Source organism: Dendrobates tinctorius, unplaced genomic scaffold, assembly GCF_039654945.1.
Source record: "Dendrobates tinctorius isolate UK_male_01 unplaced genomic scaffold, ASM3965494v1 ptg000005l, whole genome shotgun sequence".
Taxonomy (NCBI): Eukaryota; Metazoa; Chordata; class Amphibia; order Anura; family Dendrobatidae; genus Dendrobates; species Dendrobates tinctorius.
The window spans coordinates 5,060,415-5,088,146 of NW_027361673.1; the positions used below are offsets into that span (position 1 = coordinate 5,060,415).

At 45.9% G+C, this 27,732-nt stretch overlaps 1 long non-coding RNA gene across 1 annotated transcript in view; it reads right to left on the reverse strand.

The window, feature by feature from the left end:
* LOC141083467 (uncharacterized) overlaps positions 1-24,476 on the reverse strand; it is a 71,736-nt gene extending 47,260 nt beyond the window's left edge. Inside the window, exon 1 of the long non-coding RNA XR_012230726.1 lies at positions 24,348-24,476. This is a non-coding gene — a long non-coding RNA (uncharacterized lncRNA). The remainder of the gene's footprint in view (positions 1-24,347) is intronic.
* Between the last annotated feature and the right edge of the window lie 3,256 nt (positions 24,477-27,732).

Here is a 27,732-nt window from a genome sequence, read left to right on the forward strand (position 1 = left end):
AACACAGCCGCATAGTATATAGCCCAGTACCACATGGTATATAGCAGAGCCCCACATGGTATACAGCACAATCCCACATCGTATATAGCCCAGCACCACATGGTATATAGTCCAGCATAGTATATAGCCCAGCACCACATGGTATATAGTCCAGCATAGTATATAGCCCAGCACCACATGGTATATAGCCCAGCACCACATGGTATATAGCCCAGCACCACACGGTATATAGCACAGCACCACATGGTATATACCACAGCCCACCATGTTATATAGCACAGTACCACATGGTATATAGCACAGCCCACCATGGTATATAGCACAGTACCACATGGTATATAGCACAGCCCACCATGGTATACAGCCCAGAATGGTATATAGCCCAGCACAACATGGTATATAGCCCAGCATAGTATATAGTCCAGCACCACATGTTATATAGCCCAGCATGGTATATAGCCCAGCACCACATGGTATATAGCCCAGCACCACATGGTATATAGCCCAGCATAGTATATAGCCCAGCATGGTATATAGCCCAGCATAGTATATAGTCCAGCCTAGTATATATCCCAGCACAGTATACAGCCCAGCACAGTATACAGCCCAGCATGGTATACAGCCCAGCACAGTATGGTATATAGCCCAGCATAGTATATAGCCCAGCATAGTATATAGCACAGCATGGTATATAGCCCAGCATAGTATATAGCCCAGTACCACATGGTATATAGCCCAGCACCACATGGTATATAGCCCTGCACCACACAGTATATAGCACAGCACCACATGGTATATAGCACAGCACCACCATGGTATATAGCACAGTACCACATGGTATATAGCACAGCCCACCATGGTATATAGCACAGTACCACATGGTATATAGCACAGCCCACCATGGTATATAGCCCAGCATGGTATATAGCCCAGCACAACATGGTATATAGCCCAGCATAGTATATAGTCCAGCACCACATGTTATATAACCCAGCATGGAATATAGCCCTGCACCACATGGTATATAGCCCAGCATGGTATATAGCCCAGCGCCACATGGTATATAGCCCAGCATAGTATATAGCCCAGCACCACATGGTATATAGCCCAGCACCACATGGTATATAGCCCAGCATAGTATATAGCCCAGCATGGTATATAGCCCAGCATAGTATATAACCCAGCATAGTATATAGCCCAGCATAGTATATATCCCAGCACAGTATACAGCCCAGCACATTATACAGCCCAGCACGGTATACAGCCCAGCACGGTATGGTATATAGCCCAGCATGGTATATAGCCCAGCGCCACATGGTATATAGCCCAGCATAGTATATAGCCCAGCACCACATGGTATAAAGCCCAGCACCACATAGTATATAGCCCAGCATAGTATATAGCCCAGCATGGTATATAGCCCAGCATAGTGTATAACCCAGCACAGTATATAGCCCAGCATAGTATATAGCCCAGCACAGTATACAGCCCAGCACGGTATACAGCCCAGCACGGTATGGTATATAGCCCAGCATGGTATATAGCCCAGCATAGTATATAGCCCAGCATAGTATATAGCCCAGCATGGTATATAGCCCAGCATAGTATATAACCCAGCATAGTATATAGCCCAGCATAGTATATATCCCAGCACAGTATACAGCCCAGCACAGTATACAGCCCAGCATGGTATACAACCCAGCACGGTATGGTATATAGCCCAGCATGGTATATAGCCCAGCATAGTATATAGCCCAGCATAGTATATAGCCCAGCATGGTATATAGCCCAGCATAGTATGTAGCCCAGCATGGTATATAGCCCAGCATGTATATAGCCGAGCATGGTATATAGCTCAGCATAGTATATAGCAGCCCCCCCGAATGGCACCACAGTCCAGTACTCACACTGATATATATTTATGAAAAATAACACTCCTCACCTTCTCCTCGTGCCCGTGATGCTCCTGGCTCCTGTCTCCTGCTCTGCCTGGCACACAGTGAGAGCGCGGTGATGTCATCGCGCACCCGTTGTGTCAGAGGCAGAGCAGGGAATGATGGGAGAGGGAGCGTCAGCTGACGCTCTCTCCTCTATCATTGCTTTGAACTGTACCGGCAGTTGCCGGTATAGTTCAATGCGGCGGCGGGAGTCAGTGCTGGTGGCAGGCGGGCCCCCCTGCCTCACAGGGGCCCCATAGCGGCTGCATGATGTGCCGCTAGCTGGGGGCCCCTGGGGGAGCAGGGGCCCTAGGCAGCTGTCTGGTCTGCCTGCCCCTAACACCGGTCCCGCACCCATGTAACGCTCACATTTTTAACCCATGCACTGCCTGTTCCCCCAGCTCATTCTAGGATTACTGCCTGGTCCTTGCCCTGCTGGATTTTCATGTATGGCTTCTAGGTATGCCTCTCCTTTACTCATATTGGCTCTGCTCTGTAGGTCCCTTCGCCTCACTAAACTGCTTCTGCTCCTATTTTCAGCTTTTCCTGTATATCCATTCTGCTGTGGCTTCTCCTGTTTTCTTCTTTGTGTTCTCCCTAAGGTCAGTTTCATGTTAACACTGCCTCAACGATCATATCACGTCGTACTGTCTTATATGCTATAGCATGCCAGCCTCCCCGTAGCCTTACTCCGAGACTGCATATAATAACACGTATTAATACACTCTTGTATCTCATGGGCAAAATCTGTATATTATCTTGTATATAGTGTAAATATGTATATATGTATATATTCTCTGCTAGGTCCATACAGTATTTGCTTTGTTTTTTGCATCACTATTGTGTATATATAGCCTAACATCCATCTTGTATGTATCTTTTCTAGTGAGGTTTGAGAAAGACCTGACACAGGGTCGAAACATTACCTCAACACGCTCCTTACTTCTGTGGTGTTTCAATAAACCTTTTTGACTTGCATTGGAAAAAACAAATTTTTGAGTGCAGCTGTTTCTTTATTGATTTTTGACTTCTCTGGACTAGCTCCAGTTTCAGCCTGCACCTGCCTCCTACCTACAGAGTGCACACCTTGTCTATATAATTATTTGCAACATCCTTCAGCATGACCGGTTTGACAGTGGGTCAGTAATGATGTTGGGTGGCATTTCTTTGGCGGACCGCATGGTGTTGGGCTGTGAGCACAACCCCCATTTGTGGACATCGAGCACTCAGACCATCCTCATGGAGTCGGTTTCTAACCGTTTGTGCATATTTGTGGCCTGCTGGTGGTCATTTTGCAGGGTTCTGCAGTGCTCCTCCTGTTCTTCCTTGCACAAAGGCTGAGGTAGTGGTCCTGCTGCTGGGTTGTTGCCCTCCTATGGTCCCGTCCACGTCTCCTGGTGTACTGGCCTGTCTCCTGGTAGTGCCTCCAGCCTCTGGACAAAACAATGACAGACACAGCAAACCTTCTTGCCACAGCTCGCATTGTTGTGCCATCCTGGATGAGCTGCACTACCTGAGCCACTTGTGTGGGTTGTAGAGTCCGTCTCATTCTACCACGAGTGTGAAAGCACAACCAACATTCAAAAGTGACCAAAACATCAGCCAGAAAGCATTGGTACTGAGATGTGGTCTGTGGTCCCCACCTGCAGAGCCACTCCTTTATTGAGGTGTCTTGATTAGCGATGAGCGACTTTGCCTCCGGGAGGGTCGAGTCGGGTTTCGGACCACCCGACTTTACCAAAAGTCAAGTCGAACGAAATCAGCCGACTATCGGCAAAAGTCGGAGTTCTGACTGAAACCTGACCCCAATGCAAGTCAATGGGGAATAAAAGTTGGCAGTGAGTGGAGGACAGTAAACACACCTACAGTGCCCATTTCAATGGCAACGACATCACTTCTTATTACTTAAGCTTGTCAACCTTAATTTACTTTATAATAATAGTAACGCATTGAAAACTGGGGGTTATTTGGCTAAAGTTGTGGGGGGGAGTACAGCCCAGTTAGGGGGGTGGAAAAACTGGCATATGTTGAGGTGTAGGCTGGACGTTCAGCAGCTGCAAATGGAGGGATTGGAGAAGTCGGAGGAAGAGTAGGACAAAGCAAGCAATTTTGCTGGCAACCTATGTGTCATCAGGGGAAGGTGGTACAAAATCCTTTGAAACCCAGGCATGGTTCGTTTTAATGAAGGTGAGATCACCTACATTTTTGGTCGACAGCCGGGTACTTCTTTCTGTCAGGATTGATCCAACAGCACTGAAGACTCTTTCTGATAGCACACTACCAGCAGGGCAAGCGAGCTCCTGTAAGGCATATTGTGCCAATTCAGGCCAGGTGTCCAGTTTACAGGCCCAGTAATCAAAGGGGAATGAACTGTGAGGGAGAACATCAATAGGGGAGGAGAGGTAATTTTGAACCATAGTTGACAACTGATGTCTCCTGTCTGTTGCAATCGATTCAGTATTACCAGTCGTGTGAGCGGTACTCGAGAAATCAGTCCACAACATGGTCATGAAACCCCTGACTCCAACGCCACTTCGGCTGTGTGCACCTCTTCCGTGTTGCCCAGTATGGCTTGTGGTAGAACCTGCACTGCTGCTATGTGCTGGGAATACCTCCAACAAACGGTTTACCAGAGTTGCTTGTTTGTTTGCCAATATTAGCTCTAGGTTCTCCTGTGGCATGATGTTCTGCAGTTTGCCTTTATAGCGTGGATCGAGGATGCTGGACAACCAGTAGAGATCATCCTACATAATTTTGGCAATGCGGGGGTCCCTTTATAGGATCCGCAAGAGATAATCACACATGTGGGCCAATGTTCCAGGTGTCAATGATGCACTGCCAGTGGTGGGTGGAGGAGCACTTTCTGCCAAATCCACTTCCCTCCAGTCACGCACAAACCCTGTACCTGACCTTGGCAAGTCAACATTTTCTCTTGCCCCCTGAGAAGCATCCTCCTCCCCAAAATAATCATCCACTCATCCTCCTCCTCCTCCTCTTCCTCTTCTTCCTCCACCTTGTCCAGGACAGTTCCCTGAGCAGACAATGCCTGACTGTCATTAAGGCTTCGCTCCTCCTCCTCATCTGCAGACGCCTGATCCTTAATGTGCGTCAAAGTTTGCATGAGCAGACGCATAAGTGGGATGCTCATGCTTATGATGGCGTCGTTTGCACTTACCAGCCATGTGCATTCCTCAAACCACTGAAGGACTTTACAGAGGTTTTTCAGCTTTGACCACTGCACACCCGACTACTCAATGTCTGCCCTCAAACTGCCTGCCCATGTATCCTCCCACAAATGCATTACAGCCTGCCTCTGTTCACACAGCCTCTCAACCATGTGCATGGTGGAGTTCTGCCTTGTTGCAATGTCTATGATTAGGCAGTGCTTGGGGAGGAGAAGTGATCACTGCAGCCTCTACATACAATTGGAGTCTATGGACGAGTGACGGATGTGCGAGCACAGTCTTCGCACCTTATGGAGCAGGGCTGGTAACTCCGGATAATTATTTATGAAGCACTGCACCACCAGGTTCAAGGTGTGAGCCAGGCAAGGTATGTGTCTGAGTTTTGCAAGGCCTATGTGTTATGAATGGGAAACCGAGGAGGAAAAAAAGACAACAAGCTAAGTCTCAGAAAACCAGAGAAGTTGGTAACTATGCAGATTGCAGAACCCTGATCTTAACCGCACAACTAGCAGCAGTCGTGGAGCATTCCTATGTTGGTCCTAGACGCCTCGTCACAACCGGAGACCTACATAAGCCTAAAGCAGGAAAAGAGGAAAACTAAGTGCCCCAGAGCAGACAAAGGAAAGACAGCCCCCCACATGTATTGACGGTGAAACAAGATGAAAATATTAACAAAGGCAGGAAAATAGGCTGAGCAAACGATGAGGCCCGGCTAACTAAAAAGGACAGAAAAGGAAAGACACTGTCTGAATCTGCCAAAAAAAACCTACAAAAATATTGTCCAACACTTCTGATAGCAAAATTAACCCTGAAGTCACTAGACTTCTAACCCTATATCAGCACTCTGAAATATTCTGAGACAGAGCAAAAAATAGGCCAATCTAATAAGGGACAAAAAGCAGATTTGCAAATACTGATTAATAGGAGTGGAATTTCAGCATAGCCCCAGCAGGGGCAGGCTGATTACACAAAAAACTGAATTGGCCAACAAGCGCAAGTGTGAACAATAGCAAAAAAACAAACTTAACTTGAGAAGACTGGAAGAGAGCTGAAGTCCAGGACCTGAGAAGCAGACTGAATCACCAGCACCCGGATAGGGCGTCGGCTGTCTTATATCCAGTCTGATACTCCAGAGATCCAATCGTTATCTTTCTCTTCAGGTGGCAGATCACTACCACTTAAACCAACCGCACTACCTCCTGTCACCACCAGAGGGAGAACGGAAGGGGAACTCTCAACTGGTGGAGCAGAAAATGAGTTCATGACACCTATGGCTGTCACAAAATTCTGGCCGTCATCACTGACTACCTTGCCTGGATCAAGATGTAAACTGCCCAGCCATGACTCAGTTTCTCGCAGTAAGTAGTCAACCAGTGCCTCCACTGCGTGTCTGTTGTCGCCCAAAGACATCATCTTTAAAACAGCCTGCTGACGCTTACCACTAGCTGTTCGACAGTGGGACACCTCGTGTGCAACACTGGCAGCTGCAGATGGAGTGCTCGTGCGACTGCGCTCTGTCGATGAGCTTTCGCTTCTGGAGGAGGAGGAGGAGATTGGAAAACCTACAGCCAACTGTTGCCTATACCGTGGGCTAGGCAGCACTGTCCCACCGCCGCTGTCCTCTGTAGACCCTGCATCCACCACATTAACCCAGTGTGCAGTGATGGACACGTAACGGCCCTGGCCATGCCTACTGGCCCATGCATCTGTTGTGATGTGCACCTTTCCACTCACTGTTTGAGTGCATGGGCAATGCAGTCTTTCACATGCAGGTGGAGGGCAGAGACGGCTTTTTGAGAAAAAAAGTGCCGGCTGGGTAGGTCATAGCGTGGGACAGTGTAGGTCATTAAACCAAACGGAAGGGCATCATCTCTAATGAGATCAGTTTGGCAATGTAGGCGTTCAAAGCCAGTGTAAGCGGATGAGAGGATGAGTACACTCTTGTCCTACTCAGAGTCTCTGCTAGGGTGAGCTGGACTCGAGAGGTGCATATGGTGGAACTAGCGTTGGACATGGCGGACTGAGAGGGGGTTGGTGATGGTGGTGGTGATGGCCTAGATGCAGTCTTTCATTGGAAAAACATTATGATTCCCTGACTGCTTTGGCCTTGCGACGACACCTCAACATTTCTTCCTGGTGGTTTGCTAACCGGTGGGCTTACAGTGGGGGAAGCGATGTAGCGTTGCTGGATACCTTCAGTCGGAGCAGGTGCACGTGTACTACCTGAAGTTGTGTAGTCCATCCACGCTTGCAAATGCATAGTGTTTACATGTCTAAGCATGCAACTGGTATTCAAATTTTGGAGATTTTTCCCTCGGCTAAAGGTCCTTCCGCACTTCTTACAGATAACCTTTGCCTCATCAATAGGATTTTGGTCAAAAAAGTGCCACACTGCACTCTTCTTACTATGGGAAACATTTTCAGGGTTTGCACGCTGTGCTAATTTGACCGTCTGACCAAGCTGTCCTGCAACTCTTTTGTTTTTTTTAACGCGTTTTTGATTTATACAGGCCTGCCAGATAACCGTAGCTGCGATGTCGATGCCTGCTGCAGATCGTCCTCCTCTTCTGAGCTATTGCCAGCGGCACCCTCTTCCCCCAATGGATGCCAATCCGGGTCAACAACTGGGTCATCCATCACCTCCTCTTCAATTTCATCTGCACCTTCCTCTGTGTCACCGTGTAAGGAGGTATAGTATGCGGGAAGGGGCACCTGAGTTTCATCAGGGTCAGATTCTGGCTCAATAGACTGTGAGGGCAATGTAGTGCTCTGGGTCGATGTACCAGCAGAATCATCTAGCAGTGGCTGTGCATCAGTGCACTCCATGTCATATTCATCTTGGACTGGGGAATTCAGGATTTCACTTGATAACTTAGGCATGGGGGGTGAAGGACACAAGGAAAGGTGTTGTTCCTGACCAGGAGCCTGCACTGAAGACTCAGTGCTTGCAGTTTTTGAAACTTCAGAAGAGGAGGTGATAGATCTGGAGGCTGTTTCGGCAATGTAAGCCAAAACCTGTTCCTGATGCTCCGGCTTTAAAAGCGGTTTACCTACTCCCAGAAAAGAGAGCCTTCCAGGCCTTCTGGAGCCAGACAACGATGCAGGCTCAACATCTCCTGCCTTAGGTGCTAATGTGCTTTTGGCACTACCAGCAGATGCACCACCACCACAATCAGTACCAGCTGGCCCCCCCGCCCACATCCGCGGCCTCTTCCACCATACTTCCTCATGTTTTGGAAAATGTACCAAAAATACCAGTAGATATATGGTACTGTATGAGGAGCGTACAGCTGTATACGGTGTAGGGGGAAATTTAAATCTCCATATTTATTTCCGGAGTCACACACAGATAGTCAGCATGTATTTGTCCGTGATACCAGCTGGTACACAGTAGTGTGTGAGGAGTGTACAGCTCTACACATTGTGGGAAAAAATGAACGATCGGTAACTGTGCAGAAAAAAAGAATAAAAGTATTAGTGCTGTGTAAAAAGCAGTCTGCACAGCAGTGTACACACAGGAATACAGCTATCAGGCAGCCTAATAACCAGCGCTGCTGCACACAAGAAAATCCTCCCCTGTCACTTCACACTAACTGTACAGCATAATTGCTATCAGCACAATCACATAAGAACTTCTTATATCTTTACAGCCCTAACTCTCTCCCTACTGATAAACAGCAACCACTCCCTACTGTTAAGATCAGCAGAAGTAAAATGGAGGTTGGCGGTCAGGGCTTTTATAGACACTATGACGCCCCCCAAAGCAAGACAATCACTGCAGTGCCCTTCTCTACAATGGTGGTGGACGCTGCACATGTCATCTCATTGCCCACAGTGTACGTCCTTGCTCATTGGCTGAAAAAAAGGCACCTGCAAGCATTCTGGGAAATCCAACTTTGGCGCTCATTTTGCCGACCGCATGGCCGACCTCACGCTATGGTCGGGTTTCGGTCGTCGAAACCGAACTTTGACATAAGTCGGCGACTTATGAATCTGGCCAACCTGTTTTGCTCAACTCTAGTCTTGATAATTGCCAATAATTTCCATCTGCTGTCTATTCCATTTGCAAAACAGCATGTGAAATTGATTGTCAATCTGTGTTGCTTCCTAAGTGGACAGTTTGATTTCATAGAAGTTTGATTTACTCAGAGTTTTATTCTGCTGTTTAAGTGTTCCCTTTATTTTTTTGAGCAGTGTATATATATATATATATATATATATATATATATATATATATATATATAAACTCACTGGCCACTTTATTAGGTACACCATGCTAGTAAGGGGTTGGACCCCCTTTTGCCTTCAGAACTGCCTCAATTCTTCGTGGCAGAGATTCAACAAGGTGCTGGAAGCATTCCTCAGAGATTTTGGACCATATTGACATGATGGCATCACACAGTTGGCGCAGATTTGTCGGCTGCACATCCCTGATGCGAATCTCCCGTTCCACCACATCCCAAAGATGCTCTATTGGATTGAGATCTGGTGACTGAGGAGGCCATTTGAGTACAGTAAACTCATTGTCATGTTCAAGAAACCAATCTGAGATGATTCGAGCTTTATGACATGGCGCATTATCCTGCTGAAAGTAGCCATCAGATGTTGGGTACATTGTGGTCATAAAGGGATGGACATGGTCAGCAACAATACTCAGGTAGGCTGTGGCGTTGCAACGATGCTCAATTGGTACCAAGGGGCCCAAAGAGTGCCCAGAAAAAATTCCCCACACCATGACACCACCACCACCAGCCTGAACCGTTGATACAAGGCAGGATGGATCCATGCTTTCATGTTGTTTACGCCAAATTCTGACCCTACCATCCGAATGTCGCAGCAGAAATCGAGACTCATCAGACCAGGCAATGTTTTTCCAATCTTCTACTGTCCAATTTCGATGAGCTTGTGCAAATTGTAGCCTCAGTTTCCTGTTCTTAGCTGAGAGGAGTGGTACCCAGTGTGGTCTTCTGCTGCTGTAGCCCATCTGCCTCAAAGTTCGACGCACTGTGCGTTCAGAGATGCTCTTCTGCCTACCTTGGTTGTAACGGGTGGCAATTTGAGTCACTGTTGCCTTTCTATCAGCTCGAACCAGTCTGCCCATTCTCCTCTGACCTCTGGCATCAACATGGCATTTCCGGCCACAGAACTGCCGCTCACTGGATTTTTTTTCTTTTTCGGACCATTCTCTGTAAACCCTAGAGATGGTTGTGCGTGAAAATCCCAGTAGATCAGCAGTTTCTGAAATTCTCAGACCAGCCCTTCTGGCACCAACAATCATGCCACGTTCAAAGGCACTCAAATCACCTTTCTTCCCCATACTGATGCTCGGTTTGAACTGCAGGAGATTGTCTTGACCATGTCTACATGCCTAAATGCACTGAGTTGCCGCCATGTGATTGGCTGATTAGAAATTAAGTCTTAACACACAGTTGGACAGGTGTACCTAATAAAGTGGCCAGTGAGTGTATATATATATATATACACAGTACAGACCAAATGTTTGGACACACTTTCCCATTCAAAGAGTTTTCTTTATTTTCATGACTACAAAAATTGTAGATTCACTCTGAAGGCATCAAAACTATGAATTAACACATGTGGAATTATATAATTAGCAAAAAAGTGTGAAACAACTGAAAATATGTATTATATTCTAGGTTCTTCAAAGTAGCCACCTTTTGCTTTGATTACTGCTTTGCACACTCTTGGCATTCTCTTGATGAGCTTCAAGAGGTAGTAACTGGAAATGGCCTTCCAACAGTCTTGATGGAGTTCCCAGAGATGCTTAGCACTTGTTGGCCCTTTTGCCTTCACTCTGCAGTCCAGCTCAGCCAAACCATCTTGATTGGGTTCAGGTCTGGTGACTGTGGAGGCCAGATCATCTGACTTAGCACTCCATCATTCTCCATCTTGGTCAAATAGCCCTTACACAGCATGGAGGTGTGTTTGGAGTTATTGTCCTGTTGAAAAATAAATGATGGTCCAACTAAACGCAAAACGGATGGAATAGCATGCCGCTGCAAGATGCTGTGGTAGCCATGCTGGTTCAGTATGCCTTCAATTTTGAATAAATCCCTGACAGTGACACCAGCAAAGCACCCCCACACCATCACACCTCTTCCTCCATGCTTCACGGTGGGAACCAGGCATGTAGAGTCCATCCGTTCACCTTTTCTGCGGCGCACAAAGACACAGTGGTTGCAACCAAAGATCTCAAATTTGGACTCATCAGACCAAAGCACAGATTTCCATTGGTCTAATGTCCATTCCTTGTGTTCTTTAGCCCAAACAAGTCTCTTCTGCTTGTTGCCTGTCCTTAGCAGTCGTTTCCTAGCAGCTATTTTACCATGAAGGCCTGCTGCACAAAGTCTCCTCTTAACAGTTGTTGAAGAGATGTGTCTGCTGCTAGAACTCTGTGTGGCATTGACCTTGTCTCTAATCTGAGCTGCTGTTAACCTGCGATTTCTGAGGCTGGTGACTCAGATGAACTTATCCTCCGCAGCAGAGGTGACTCTTGGTCTTCCTTTCCTGGGGCAGTCCTCATGTGAGCCAGTTTCTTTGTAGCGCTTGATGGTTTTTGCCACTGGACTTGGGGACACTTTCAAAGTTTTCGGACTGACTGACCTTCATTTCTTAAAGTAATGAAGGCCACTGGTTTTTCTTTACTTAGCTGCTTTTTTCTTGCCATAATACAAATTATAACAGTTTTTCAGTAGGACTATCAGCTGTGTATCCACCAGACTTCTGTACAACACAACTGATGGTCCCAACCCCATTTACAAGGCAAGAAATCCCTCTTATTAAACCTGACAGGGCACACCTGTGAAGTGAAAACCATTTCCAGTGACTACCTCTTGAAGCTCATTAAGAGAATGCCAAGAGTGTGCAAAGCAGTAATGAAAGCAAAAGGTGGCTACTTTGAAGAACCTAGAATATAAGACATACAGTATTTTCAGTTGTTTCACACTTTTTTGTTAATTAGATAATTCCACATGAGTTAATTCATAGTTTTGATGCCTTCAGAGTGAATCTACAATTTTCATAGTCATGAAAATAAAAATAAAGCTTTTTGAATGAGAAGGTGCGTCCAAACTTTTGGTCTGTATTGGTATATATCTATGTGTGTGTGACATATATATATATATATATATATATATATATATACACTCACTGGCCACTTTATTAGGTACACCTGTCCAACTGTGTGTTAAGACTTAATTTCTAATCAGCCAATCACATGGCGGCAACTCAGTGCATTTAGGCATGTAGACATGGTCAAGACAATCTCCTGCAGTTCAAACCGAGCATCAGTATGGGGAAGAAAGGTGATTTGAGTGCCTTTGAACGTGGCATGATTGTTGGTGCCAGAAGGGCTGGTCTGAGAATTTCAGAAACTGCTGATCTACTGGGATTTTCACGCACAACCATCTCTAGGGTTTACAGAGAATGGTCCGAAAAAGAAAAAAAATCCAGTGAGCGGCAGTTCTGTGGCCGGAAATGCCATGTTGATGCCAGAGGTCAGAGGAGAATGGGCAGACTGGTTCGAGCTGATAGAAAGGCAACAGTGACTCAAATTGCCACCCGTTACAACCAAGGTAGGCAGAAGAGCATCTCTGAATGGACAGTGCGTCGAACTTTGAGGCAGATGGGCTACAGCAGCAGAAGACCACACTGGGTACCACTCCTCTCAGCTAAGAACAGGAAACTGAGGCTACAATTTGCACAAGCTCATCGAAATTGGACAGTAGAAGATTGGAAAAACGTTGCCTGGTCTGATGAGTCTCGATTTCTGCTGCGACATTCGGATGGTAGGGTCAGAATTTGGCGTAAACAACATGAAAGCATGGATCCATCCTGCCTTGTATCAATGGTTCAGGCTGGTGGTGGTGGTGTCATGGTGTGGGGAATTTTTTCTGGGCACTCTTTGGGCCCCTTGGTACCAATTGAGCATCGTTGCAACGCCACAGCCTACCTGAGTATTGTTGCTGACCATGTCCATCCCTTTATGACCACAATGTACCCAACATCTGATGGCTACTTTCAGCAGGATAATGCGCCATGTCATAAAGCTCGAATCATCTCAGATTGGTTTCTTGAACATGACAATGAGTTTACTGTACTCAAATGGCCTCCTCAGTCACCAGATCTCAATCCAATAGAGCATCTTTGGGATGTGGTGGAACGGGAGATTCGCATCAGGGATGTGCAGCCGACAAATCTGCGCCAACTGTGTGATGCCATCATGTCAATATGGTCCAAAATCTCTGAGGAATGCTTCCAGCACCTTGTTGAATCTCTGCCACGAAGAATTGAGGCAGTTCTGAAGGCAAAAGGGGGTCCAACCCCTTACTAGCATGGTGTACCTAATAAAGTGGCCAGTGAGTGTATATATATATACACCTATTCTACGTGAATGTATATATTCTATTCTGACCTATTCTACTCTTTACTGTATGCGGCATCTGCTGTCTTTTACTATATCTATCTATATATCTATCTATACACACACACACATATATATATACAGTTGTGGCCAAAAGTATTGACACCCCTGCAAGTCTGTCAGATAATACTCAGTTTCTTCCTGAAAATGATTGCAGACACAAATTCTTTGGTATTATTATCTTCATTTAATTTGTCTTAAATGAAAAAACACAAAAGAGAATGAAGCAAAAAGCAAAACATTGATCATTTCACACAAAACTCCAAAAATGGGCCAGACAAAAGTATTGGCACCCTCAGCCTAATACTTGGTTGTACAACCTTTAGCCAAAATAACTGCGACCAACCACTTCCAGTAACCATCAATGAGTTTCTTACAATGCTCTGCTGGAATTTTAGACCATTCTTCTTTGGCAAACTGCTCCAGGTCCCTGATATTTGAAGGGTGCCTTCTCCAAACTGCCATTTTTAGATCTCTCCACAGGTGTTCTATGGGATTCAGGTCTGGACTCATTGCTGGCCACCTTAGAAGTCTCCAGTGCTTTCTCTCAAACCTTTTTCTAGTGCTTTTTGAAGTGTGTTTTGGGTCATTGTCCTGCTGGAAGACCCATGACCTCTGAGTGAGACCCAGCTTTCTCACACTGGACCCTACATTATGCTGCAAAATTTGTTGGTAGTCTTCAGACTTCATAATGCCATGCACACGGTCAAGCAGTCCAGTGCCAGAGGCAGCAAACCAACCCCAAAACATCAGGGAACCTCCTCCTTGTTTGACTGTAAGGACCGTGTTCTTTTCTTTGAATGCCTCTTTTTTTCTCCTGGAAACTCTATGTTGATGCCTTTGCCCAAAAAGCTCTACTTTTGTCTCATCTGACCAGAGAACATTCTTCCAAAACGTTTTAGGCTTTTTCAGGTAAGTTTTGGCAAACTCCAGCCTGGCATTTTTATGTCTCAGGGTAAGAATTGGGGTCTTCCTGGGTCTCCTACCATACAGTCCCTTTTCATTCAGATGCCGACGGATAGTACGGGTTGACACTGTTGTACCCTTCGACTGCAGGGCAGCTTGAACTTGTTTGGATGTTAGACGAGGTTCTTTATCCAACATCCGCACAATCTTGCATTGAAATCTCTTGTCAATTTTTCTTTTCCGTCCACATCTAGGGAGGTTAGCCACAGTGCCATGGGCTTTAAACTTCTTGATGACACTGTGCACGGTAGACACAGGAACATTCTGGTCTTTGGAGATGGACTTGTAGCCTTGAGATTGCTCATGCTTCCTCACAATTTCGTTTCTCAAGTCCTCAGAAAGTTCTTTGGTCTTCTTTCTTTTCTCCATGCTCATTGTGGTACACATAAGGACACAGGACAGAGGTTGAGTCAACTTTAATCCATGTCAACTGGCTGCAAGTGTGATTTAGTTATTGCCAACACCTGTTAGGTGCCACAGGTAAGTTACAGGTGCTGTTAATTACACAAATTAGAGAAGCATCACATGATTTTTCGAACAGTGCCAATACTTTTGTCCACCCTCTTTTTTATGTTTGGTGTGGAATTATTTCCAATTTGGCTTTAGGACAATTCTTTTTGTGTTTTTTCATTTAACCCCTTCACGACCTTTGACGCCACGTAGGCATCATGAAAAGTCGTGTCAGAACGACCCATGACGCCAATGTGGCGTCATGACTTTAAAGCCCCCCTGCGGGTCGGGTGACCTAGGTCACTGAAAGGTCACCCAACCCGCAGATACAGGGGGCTTTGTTCTTCGCCACAGGGGGCATGGCTTCGCCCCCACGTGGCTACGATCGCTCTGATTGGCTGTTAAAAGTGAAACAGCCAATCAGAGCGATAGTAATATTTCATCAATGAAAATTGATGAAATATTACAATCCAGCCATGGCCGATGCTGCTGTAGCATCGGACATGGCTGGAGACACCGATTCCACCCCCCCACCGGCGATCGCCCCCCCCGCAACTGAATGACAGCGGCGATCTGCCGCCGCTGTCATCATCTGCCCCCCCTCCCATTCCCTCCGCTCCCCGCCAGCTTGCGATCCCCCCTCACCCACTCTCACCTCCCCCGGCACCTTCTAAGTCCCCCTGTCGCTCCCGGTGTCCGGCGGGTCCGGTTCATGGGCGCCGCCATCTTAGAAAATGGCGGGCGCATGCGCAGTGCGCCCGCCAGAATCTGCCGGCTGCAAATTCCATTCTTTCATTTTGATCACTCTCACAGTGATCAAAATGAAAGAAAAAGTAAATAAACCCCCCGATTATCACCCCCATAGGTAGGCAGAACTAATAAAATAAAGAAAATATTTTTATTTTTATTTTTCCATTAGGGTTAGGGTTAGGGTTGAAAAGAGGGTTAGGGTTGAAAAGAGGGTTAGGGTTAGGGTTGAAAAGAGGGTTAGGGTTAGGGTTGGAAAGAGGGTTAGGGTTAGGGTTAGGGTTGGAAAGAGGGTTAGGGTTGGAAAGAGGGTTAGGGTTAGGGTTGGAAAGAGGGTTAGGGTTAGGGTTGGAAAGAGGGTTAGGGTTGGAAAGAGGGTTAGGGTTAGGGTTGGAAAGAGGGTTAGGGTTAGGATTGGAAAGAGGGTTAGGGTTGGAATTAGGGTTAGGGTTGGAATTAGGGTTAGAATTAGGGTTAGGGTTGGAATTAGGGTTAGCATTGGAATTAGGGTTAGGCTTGTGGTTAGGGATGTGTTGGGGTTAGGGCTGTGGTTAGGGGTGTGTTGCGGTTAGGGTTGGAGTTAGAATTGAGGGGTTTCCACTGTTTAGGCACATCAGGGGGTCGCCAAACGCGACATGGTGCAACCATTGATTGCAGCCAATTTTGCGTTCAAAAGGTCAAACGGTGCTCCCTCCCTTCCAAGCCCTGACGTGTGCCCAAACAGTGGTTTACCCTAACATATGAGGTATCAGCGTACTCAGGAAAAATTGCACAACAACTTTTGGGGACTAATTTCTCGTGTTACCCTTGGGAAAATAAAAAATTGGGGGCTAAAAAATTATTTTTGTGGAAAAAAATGATTTTTTCATTTTCACGTCTCTGCATTATAAACTTCTGTGAAGCACTTGGGGGGTTCAAAGTGCTCACAACACATCTTACATACGTTCCTTGGAAGGTCTAGTTTCCAAAATGGGGTCACTTGTGGGGGGTTTCCACTGTTTAGGCACATCAGGGGCTCTGCAAACGTAATGACGACCGCAGACTATTCCATCAAAGTCTGCATTTCAAAACGTCACTACTTCCATTCCGAGCCTTGACGTGTGCCCAAACAATGGTTCCCCCCCACATATGGGGTACCAGCGTACTCAGGACAAACTGGACAACAACTTTTGGGGTCCAATTTCTCCTGTTACCCTTGTGAAAATAAAAAATTGCGGGCTAAAAAATCATTTTTTGAGGAAAAAAAAGATTTTTTATTTTCACGGTTCTGCGTTATAAACTTCTGTGAAGCACTTGGGGGTTCAAAGTGCTGCTCACCACACATCTAGATAAGTTCCTTGGTGGTCTAGTTTCCAAAATGGATCACTTGTGGGGGGTTTCCACAGTTTAGGCACATCAGAGGCTCTGCAAACGTAACATGATGCCCGCAGACCATTCGATCAAGTCGGTATTTCAAAACGTCACTACTTCCCTTCCGAGCCCCGACGTGTGCCCAAACAATGGTCCCTCCCCACATATGGGGTATCAGCATACTCAGGACAAACTGGACAACAACTTTTGGGGTCCAATTTCTCCTGTTACCCTTGTGAAAATAAAAAATTGCGAGCTAAAAATTCATTTTTTGAGGAAAAAAAAGATTTTTTATTTTCATGGCTCTGCGTTACAATCTTTTGTGAAGCACTTCGGGGTTCAAGGTGCTCACCACACATCTAGATAAGTTCCTTGGGGGGTCTAGTTTCCAAAATGGGGTCACTTGTGGGGGGTTTCCACAGTTTAGGTACATCAAGGGCTCTGCAAATGTAACATGATGCCCGCAGACCATTCCATCAAAGTCTGCATACCAAAACGTCACTACTTCCCTTCCGAGCCCTGACGTGTGCCCATACAGCGGTCATCCCCCACATATGGGGTATCAGCGTACTCCGGACAAACTGGACAACAACTTTTGGGGTCCAATTTCTCCTGTTACCCTTGTGAAAAAAAAATTGCGTGCTAAAATTCATTTTTTTTGAGGGAAAAAAATGATTTTTTATTTTCACGGCTCTGCATTATAAACTTTTGTGAAGCACTTGGGGGTTCAAGGTGCTCACCACACATCTAGATAAGTTCCTTGGGGGGTCTAGTTTCCAAAATGGGGTCACTTGTGGGGGGTTTCTACTGTTTAGGCACACAGGGGCTCAGCAAATGTAACATGACGCCCGCAGACCATTCCATCAAAGTCAGCATTTCAAAATGTCACTACTTCCCTGCTGAGCCCCAACGTGTGCCCAAACAGTGGTTCCCCCCCACATATGGGGTACCAGCGTACTCAGGACAAACTGGACAACAACTTTTGGGGTCCAATTTATCCTAGTACCCTTGTGAAAATAAAAAATTGCCAACTAAAAATTTTTTTTTTAGGAAAAAAAAAGATTTTTTATTTTCACTGCGCTGCATTATAAACTTCTGTGAATCACCTTGGGGGTTCAAAGTGCTCACTATGCATCTAGATAAGTTCCTTAGGGGGTCTAGTTTCCGAAATGGGGTCATTTGTGGGGGAGCTCCAAAGTTTAGGCACACAGGGGCTCTCCAAACACGACATGGTGTCCGCTAACGATTGGAGCTAATTTTCATTTCAAAAAGTCAAATGGCGCTCATTCCCTTCTGCGCCCTGCCGTGCACCCAAACAGTGCCCCCCCCACATATGGGGTACCAGCATACTCAGGACAAACTGGACAACAACTTTTGGGGTCCAATTTCTCCTGTTACCCTTGTGAAAATAAAAAATAGCGTGCTAAAAAATCATTTTTGAGGAAAAAAAATGATTTTTTATTTTCACTGCTCTATGTTATAAACTTTTGTGAAGCACTTGGGGGTTCAAAGTGCTCACTACAAATCTAGATAAGTTCCTTAAGGGGTCTAGTTTCCAAAATGGTGGCATTTGTGGGGGAGCTCCAATGTTTAGGCACACAGGGGCTCTCCAAACGCGACATGGTGTCCGATAACGATTGGAGCGATTTTTCCATTCAAAAAGTCAAATGGCGCTCCTTCCCTTCTGGGCCCTGCCGTGCACCCAAACAGTGGTTTATGACCACATATGAGGTATCGGTGTACTCAGGAGAAATTGCCCAACAAATTTTAGGATCCATTTTATCCTGTTGCCCATGTGAAAATGAAAAAACTGAGGCTAAAAGATAATTTTTGTGAAAAAAAGTACTTTTTTTTTTTTACGGATCAATTTGAGAAGCACCTGGGGGTTCAAAGTGATCACTATGCATCTAGATAAGTTCCTTGGGGGGTCTAGTTTCCAAAATGGGGTCACTTGTGGGGGAGCTCCAGTGTTTAGGCACACAGCGACTCTCCAAACGCGACATGGCAAGCGCTAAATATTCCAGCATATTTTCCATTCAAAAAGTCAAATGGCACTCCTTCCCTTCTGAGCCCTGCCGTGCGCCCAAACAGTGGTTTTTGACCACATATGAGGTATTCGTGTACTCAGGGGAAATTGCCCAACAAATTTTAGGATCCATTTTATCCTGTTGCCCATGTGAAAATGAAGAAATTGATGCTGAAAGAAAATTTTGGTTGGAAAAATTAAAATGTCCTTTTTTTCCTTCCATGTTGCTTTAGTTCCTGTGAAACACCTAAAGGGTTAATAATCTTCTTGAATGTAGTTTTGAGTAGCTTGAGGGGTGCAGTTTTTAGAATGGTGTCACTTTTGGGTATTTTCTGCCATATAGACCCCTCAAAGTGACTTCAAATGTGAGGTGGTCCCTAAAAAAAATGGTTTTGTAAATTTTGTTGTAAAAATGAGAAATCACTGGTCAACTTTTAACCCTTATAACTTCCTAACAAAAAAAATATTTTGCTTCCAAAATTGTGCTGATGTAAAGTAGACATGTGGGAAATGTTATTTAGTAACTATTTTGTGTCACATAACTCTCTAGTTTAACAGAATAAAAATTCAAAATTTGAAAATTGCGAAATTTTCAAAATTTTCGCCAAATTTCTGATTTTTTCACAAATAAACGCAAAAATTATCGATCTAAATTTACCACTAACATGAAGCCCAATATGTCACAAAAAAACAATCTCAGAATCGCTAGGATGCGTTGAAGCGTTCCAGAGTTATTACCTCATAAAGGAACACTGGTCAGAATTGCAAAAAATGGCCAGGTCAATAAGGTCAAAATAGGCTGGGTCATGAAGGGGTTAAGACAAATTAAATGAAGATAATAATACCAAAGAATTTGTGTTTGCAATCATTTTCAGGAAGAAACTGAGTATTATCTGACTGTCACGGGGGCTTAGCTCAACTAAGGCTGTAATTCCCGGGCCCCTGTGATGTCCCTATAACTAGGGAAAACCCTGTCTGACCCTCAACCCAGGGTTTTTGCTGAAGGTGCAAATGCCTGAGCCTCCGACCTTTCCTTATCTCCTGCTCAGTCCTGCACTTAACCCTCCACCCTCCACCCAGTGAGGAGTCACACCACCAAAGCTCCCACACAAATAATGACAGACAGGGAGAACTTAAACTGCACTGAGCCGCACACACACAGGAATATACAGTAATGTGAACAGGGCACAACTAAACACAAATATGGGAAGGAGAAAGGATAACGACGGATCATACGACACCAGATACGAATCTCTCTCTCTCTGCAACACCTCCACTCCAGACCGGAACCACTTGGTATGAAACACAAGCTATAATCGGCGACGCCCATATGCCAGTATGACTATTTAAAGACCGTGGGCGTGACTAACCTTCCAACCTGGTCTCCAGCAGGATTAACCCCCGAGAGCCTGAAGATCAAGCCGGCGCCACTGAGGCTATAGTGGCTGGAGGTGGAACTACCTCTGCCTGCCGGACGCTGTGGTGTGAACAGCGTCCGACATGACAGTACCCCGTCTTCTACGAGGGACCCCAGGGCCCTCAAGACTCATAGGACCCGGCTTGTCCGGATGACGACGGTGAAAAGAACTGACCAGCCGATCCGCATGTATGTCTGAGGCTGGAACCCAAGACCTCTCCTCCGGACCATACCCCCGCCAGTGCACCAAATACTGAAGAGTACGGCGTACTACTCGAGAGTCCACTACCTTGGCGACCTCGAACTCTAAATCGCCATCCACCATGACTGGAGGTGGCATCGGCGTCGTGTCCACCAAGCCTACCACCTTTTTCAATAAAGCCCTGTGAAAAACGTTATGTATTCTGTACACCGCAGGAAGTTCCAACCGATAAGCCACTGGGTTAATGATGGCAGAAATCCTAAAAGGCCCAATAAACCTTGGACCCAGTTTTAAAGATTGGATTTTGAGTTTTATGTTCTTCGTAGCTAACCACACCCATTCACCCACACACAGGTCCGGACCTGGCACGCGTCTACTGTCAGCCACCCGTTTGTACCTGGCACTCATGCTCAACAAACGCTGTTTCATCCGCCTCCAGACTGATGACAATTGGGCTCCTAGCTGATCCTCCTCCGGGACACCCCCGGAGTCACCCTGACGTAAGGTACAAAACTGAGGATGTTGACCGTACACACAAAAGAATGGAGACTCTCCTGATGACTCTTGGCGGTGATTATTTAACGCGAATTCGGCCAGAGGAAGGAAAGTAGACCACTCCTCCTGGTTGTCGGACACAAAGCATCGTAAATACTGTTCTAGATTTTGGTTCATGCGCTCAGTTTGTCCATTAGACTGTGGATGAAACGCCGATGAATGTGACAACTTGATCCCCATCCTTGAGCAAAAAGCTTTCCAAAACCTCGCCACAAATTGCTATGTCAGACGGTACTCCGTGGAGTCTGACCACCTCCTTCACAAATACCTGAGCCAACGTCTTAGCATTGGGCAAAGAAGACAACGCCACAAAATGCGCCATCTTGAAAAACGGTCAACCACCACCAGGATGACCGTGTTCCCTGCCGAGGCTGGCAAGTCAGTGATAAAATCCATGGAGATTTCTGTCCATGGCCTATTGGGTACCCCCAGAGGCTGTAGCATGCCAGCAGGACGGGTTCGGGGTGACTTAGCCCTAGCGCACGTGATGCAAGCTGCCACGTACGAGACCACGTCCTGCCGGATTTTGGGCCACCAGAAATGACACGATACCAGCTCTAAGGTGCCCTTCACCCCTGAGTGACCAGCCAGTACCGAATCGTGGTGTTCCTTCAACACCTTAAGCCGAAGATGCAGGGGTACAAATGATTTGTTGGCGGGAAGACCTGGTGGTACCTCCTCTTGGGCCTCGGCAATCTCCGCCTCTACCTCAGTCGTGAGAGCCGAGACCACTACCCCTTTCTGGAGGATGGGTACCGGCTCTTCCCGAGGTTCTCCCCCCGGAAAACACCTAGACAAAGCATCCGCCTTGGTGTTTTTAGCCCCGGGACGGTACGTCACAAGAAAATTGAAACGAGTAAAAAACAATGCCCAGCGAGCCTGCCTAGGAGACAGACGCTTGGCCGACTCCAGGTAGAGCAGATTCTTATGGTCGGTGATAACTGTGACCTGGTGAGCCGCCCCCTCCAAGAAGTGTCGTCATTCCTCAAAAGCCAGTTTGATGGCCAACAACTCCCTGTTGCCGATATCATAATTCCGTTCGGCCGGCGACAACTTCTTGGAGAAGTAGGCGCATGGATGCATCTCGCTCAAGGACGAGCCTTGAGACAGTACTGCCCCCACTCCCACCTCCGACGCATCAACCTCTACCACAAAAGGTTTAGACACGTCTGGTTGCACCAGAATGGGGGCTGAAGCAAAACTATTCTTCAGACGCTCAAATGCACGTATAGCCACCTCAGGCCAGTTCGCCAGATCGGCACCCTTTTTTGTCATGTCCGTGAGCGGTTTGGCGACAGTCGAAAAGTGTTTTATAAATTTCCTATAATAATTCGCAAACCCAAGGAACCGCTGGAGTGCTTTCAGACTCTCCGGCCTCTCCCATTGCAGCACCGCTTGCACCTTAGCGGTGTCCATTTTAAAACCGGCTGCGGACACAATATATCCCAAAAAGGGCAACTCCTGGACAAAAAATAAACATTTTTCCAGCTTAGCATAGAGCTGGTTCTCCCGGAGCAACTGTAACACCTGCCTAACATGCTCCAAATGAGTGTCCCTGGCGGAGGGCGTGGATTTTAGATTCCGCTAGAGCCAGTCGGTCAGGGTCATCGTAAATGAGTCCGAGGGCAGAAAAAACATTATCGACCGAATGAAATGTAGCAGAGTCAGCTGGTAAGGAAAATGCCCATGCTTGGGGGTCACCACTCAGTAATGACAACACCAGCCCTACTCGCTGGGCCTCATTACCTGAGGATATTGGCCGCATGCGGAAGTATAATTTGCAGGCCTCCCAAAATACGACAAATTTGCTGCGATCGCCTGAAAATCGTTCTGGCAGCGGAAACTTCGGCTCTGCACCGATACCTGCAGATGCCGTTTGCACCTTTGCTACTACCAGGCCCTGCTGCTTAACTGCCCCTTTCAACTCGGAGACCTGTAAGGACAGCGCCGCCAACTGGCAGGTTATGGAATCTAATGGATCCATGGACTCCTGAAAAAATGTGGGCTGATTATAATGTCACGGGGGCTTAGTTCAACTAAGGCTGTAATTCCCGGGCCCCTGTGATGTCCCTATAACTAGGGAAAACCCTGTCTGACCCTCAACCCAGGGTTTTTGCTGAAGGTGCAAATGCCTGAGCCTCCGACCTTTCCTTATCTCCTGCTCAGCCCTGCACTTAACCCTCCACCCTCCACCCAGTGAGGAGTCACACCACCAAAGCTCCCACACAAATAATGACAGACAGGGAGAACTTAAACTGCACTGCGCCGCACACACACAGGAATATACAGTAATGTGAACAGGGCACAACTAAACACAAATATGGGAAGGAGAAAGGATAACGACGGATCATACGACACCAGATACGAATCTCTCTCTCTCTGCAACACCTCCACTCCAGACCGGAACCACTTGGTATGAAACACAAGCTATAATCGGCGACGCCCATATGCCAGTATGACTATTTAAAGACCGTGGGCGTGACTAACCTTCCAACCTGGTCTCCAGCAGGATTAACCCCCGAGAGCCTGAAGATCAAGCCGGCGCCACTGAGGCTATAGTGGCTGGAGGTGGAACTACCTCTGCCTGCCGGACGCTGTTGTGTGAACAGCGTCCGACATGACACTGACAGAATTGCAGGGGTGTCAATATTTTTGGCCACAACTATATATATATATATATATATATATATATAGTCCATCAAAAAACAAAGCAGCACACCATGTTAGTTTTCAAAAGAGTGTTTTTTTAATAGCCCATATGGCTATGTGCCCATGCAGCAACGTTTCGGTTCAATGGGTGTGAACCTTTTTCAAGCATTACAATGGTGATAGGTGGATGCCTTTTAAAGCATACAATTTACAATGGTAATTTACAATAATAAAACAGTATTCTGTGTCTAAAATACAATCACAAGGACTGTGTGTCATCATTAGAAAGTGCAAATATAGTGCAATGTGCAAAAAATAAAAAATCATGATGAAAATATTTACAATCAGCATAAATCCTGTTATTGAACAGTGATTAGTAATCAGCGGCAGCTGTAACCATAGAAAATAGACGTGACTCACCCCATTAGAATAAACAAAAAACACGCCGTGCACCAGCGTTACCAGAGGCTCAGAGCGCAGGACTGAAACTAGCAAATGGAGACACCGGTTTCCTGTCGCTCATGCTCAGTAGCTCTGTTTGCAAACCGACCCCATCTTGGATAAGGGAAGGCACTAATGCACATGTGCACATAATATAGTGAGTCCTAACAATAATAGGCTTGCAATGCTACATCACAATGCTATATACAAAAAATCCTAAAGAAATATATAGTGCTTTTATTGAATAGCTTAAAGCGAAACAAGGGGACTATGAATGGTCGGGTATATCCCCAAAGAGAAAGTAATTATTGCGCAATACCAACTCCAACAATTTAATCAGGAAAATCCTGGAAAAAAACTGACCACATTGAAAAAAAAAACTGAACACATTGAAACCGTTTGGATTAAATGTGGAATATAAATTACAGCTTACTCTATAAAATTGCTTTGTGGTATCTTTTACTTTAATTCAATTGTTTTTTTCCTTGTCTTGTCTTTGGTTTAATTTTTAGGTATTAAATATTGCCTATTTTATATTTTCTAGACTCTCCAGTGGCAGCGGATTGAATTTAGAAGACATGACTCCCCTTCTATTTGAGATGTTTATCTTGATTTATAGTGATAAAAATATTTTTGTCATCTATAAGGCTTTAAAATGACCAATAATATTACATACAATGGACAAATACCCACACACCATGACTAGACATCATATTACCACCACATAGTGACCGAATAATACCACATACAAGGAACAAATATCATCACACCATGTCCAGACCACATATTGCCACCACATGTAGACCAATAATACCACATACAAGGGAGAAATACCACCACGCTATGACCTGACCACAAATTACCACCACACAGCGACCAAATAATAGCACATACAAGGAGCACATACCGCCACATCATGGCTGAATCACATATTACCACCACATAGTGACCAAATACTACAATACTGATCATTAATAAAAAAAACCACAATACTAATGCCATTATGCACAGGAGATCTGTACTTAATATACAGTGACTGTGTAGTGATCACTGGTGACATTACGCACAGGAGCTCTGTATATAGTGTCAGTGTACAGGTAATACAAGGATCACTAGTAATATACACAGGAGTTCTGTATATAGTGTCAGTGTACAGGTAATACATGGATCCCTACTGACATTATATACAGGAGATCTGCATATAGTGTCAGTGTACAGGTAATAAGCCTCGGATGCGGGCTGCAGCATCTGAGGCTCCGTCACCGCTAGCACATGCCGATTATGGCATGCCCTAGCGATGTGCCCGATAATAGGGGTAAATGGCAGCGTTAACGGACTGCGTTACACCGCGTTATTCTCTCAGCATCTCATCTTTTGGTGCCTTAACGCAGTATGAACCTGGCCTCAAGCAGCAAGAAAAACAGATCTGAAAGGAAGAACAGGAACATGAAGCATCATGGCAAAACAAGCCACTGCATGGGATGTACCATTGACAGATAATGGAGGTGGCTGACATGGAGAAATCCTACAAATGGTTGGAGAAAGCTGGACTCTGAGACAGCACAGAGGCACTAATCATAGCAGCACAAAAGCAAGCACTAAGTACCAGATCCATAGAAGCAGGAATCTATTACACAAGACAAGATCCAAGGTGCAGTCTATACAAAGAAACCTGAGAAACCGTCCAACACATATTGGCAGGATTCAAAATGCAAGCAGGAACAGCGTATACTGAATGCCACAACCAAGTAACGGGAATTGTATACAGGAACATCTGCACAGCATATGGGCTAAGTCCCTTTTTGTTCAGGTGAGAGACCCCAGAAAAAGTGGTGGAAAAGGAAAGGGCTAAGATCCTGTGGGACTTCAAGATCCAGAAGGATAAGCAGGTGTTGGCTAACCAACCAGACATAGTCATAGTAGACAAGGATCTGAAGACAGCAATGATAATAGATGTGGCAGTGCCAAGTGACAGCAACATCAGAAAGAAGGAATATGAGAAGCTGGAGAAATACCAGGGCCTCAAAGAAGAACTGGAGAAGATGTGGAAGGTGAAGGCAACAGTGATTCCAGTGGTGATAGGAGCATTTGCAGCAGTGACCCCTAAGTTGGAAGAATGGCTACAACAGATCCCAGGAGCAACATCTGAGCTCTCTGTCCAGAAAAGCGCAATGCTGGGAACAACTAAGATCCTGCACAGAACCCTCAAACTCTCAGGCCGAGGACCCGAGAATGAGAAAGGGCAACAAAGACCATCCCCAGTGGGGTGAGAAGCAAGTTTTTTTACATACATATAAATATATGTATATATGTATATAAAATTGAATGTATGTGTGTACAGTATATGTGTATCACCAACCAATCACAAAGCACCATTCATTTCACCAGAGCTGTTTAAAGGAAGCTAAGCTGTGATTGGTTGCTATGAGCAACAGTTTTCCTTGCAACCAATCACGAAGTATCTTTCATTTCACCAGAGCTGTTTAAAAGAAGCTGAGCTGGCTGTGATTGGTTGCCCTGGTACGGAAGTCATGGCAATTGCCTTCAAATTCTCTGGTACTCAACCCAAGCTCTCTTAAAGGGATCTCCTGTATGCAAGTTAGGGCAATTCCCTCAGCCCTCTGATTCTGACCCCAGGATTCTATTAAAGCGATCATTGGTATGCAAGTAAGAGCAAATCCACTCAGCGCTCTGATTCTGACCCCAGGCCCATCTTAAAGGGATCCCCGGTATGGAACTGAGGGCAAATCCACTCTGCGCTTTGGTACTGACCCCAGGCCTCTCTTGAAGGGACCTCTGGTATGGAAGTTAGGGTAAACCCCTCAGTGCTCTGATTCTCACCCCAGGCTTCTATTAAAGGGATCATTGGTATGGAAGTCAAGGCAATTCCACTCAGCGCTCTGGTTCTGATGCTAGGCCTCTCTTAAAGGGATCCCCAGTATGGAAGTTAGGACCATTCCAATCAGCACTTTTGTTCTGACCCCAGGCTGACGGGATGATGTCGGATATTAGAGGTAGTAGTCCGGTGGCTCTGGCTGATAGGATGATGTGGGATATTAGGGGTAGTAGTCTGGTGGCTCTGGCTGACGGGATGATGTGAGTTATTAGGTGTAGTAGTCCGGTGGTTCTGGCTGACAAGATGATGTGGGATATCAGGAGTAGTAGTCTGGTGGCTCTGATGGAATGATGTGGGATATTAGGGGTAGTAGTCCGTTATCTCTGATGGGATGACATGGGATATTAGTGGTAGTAGTCCGGCGGCTGTGAAGGGATGATGTGGGATATTAGTGGTAGTTGTCCGGTGGCTCTGGCTGACGGGATGATGTGGGATATTAGGTGTAGTAGTCCAGTGGCTCTGATGGGA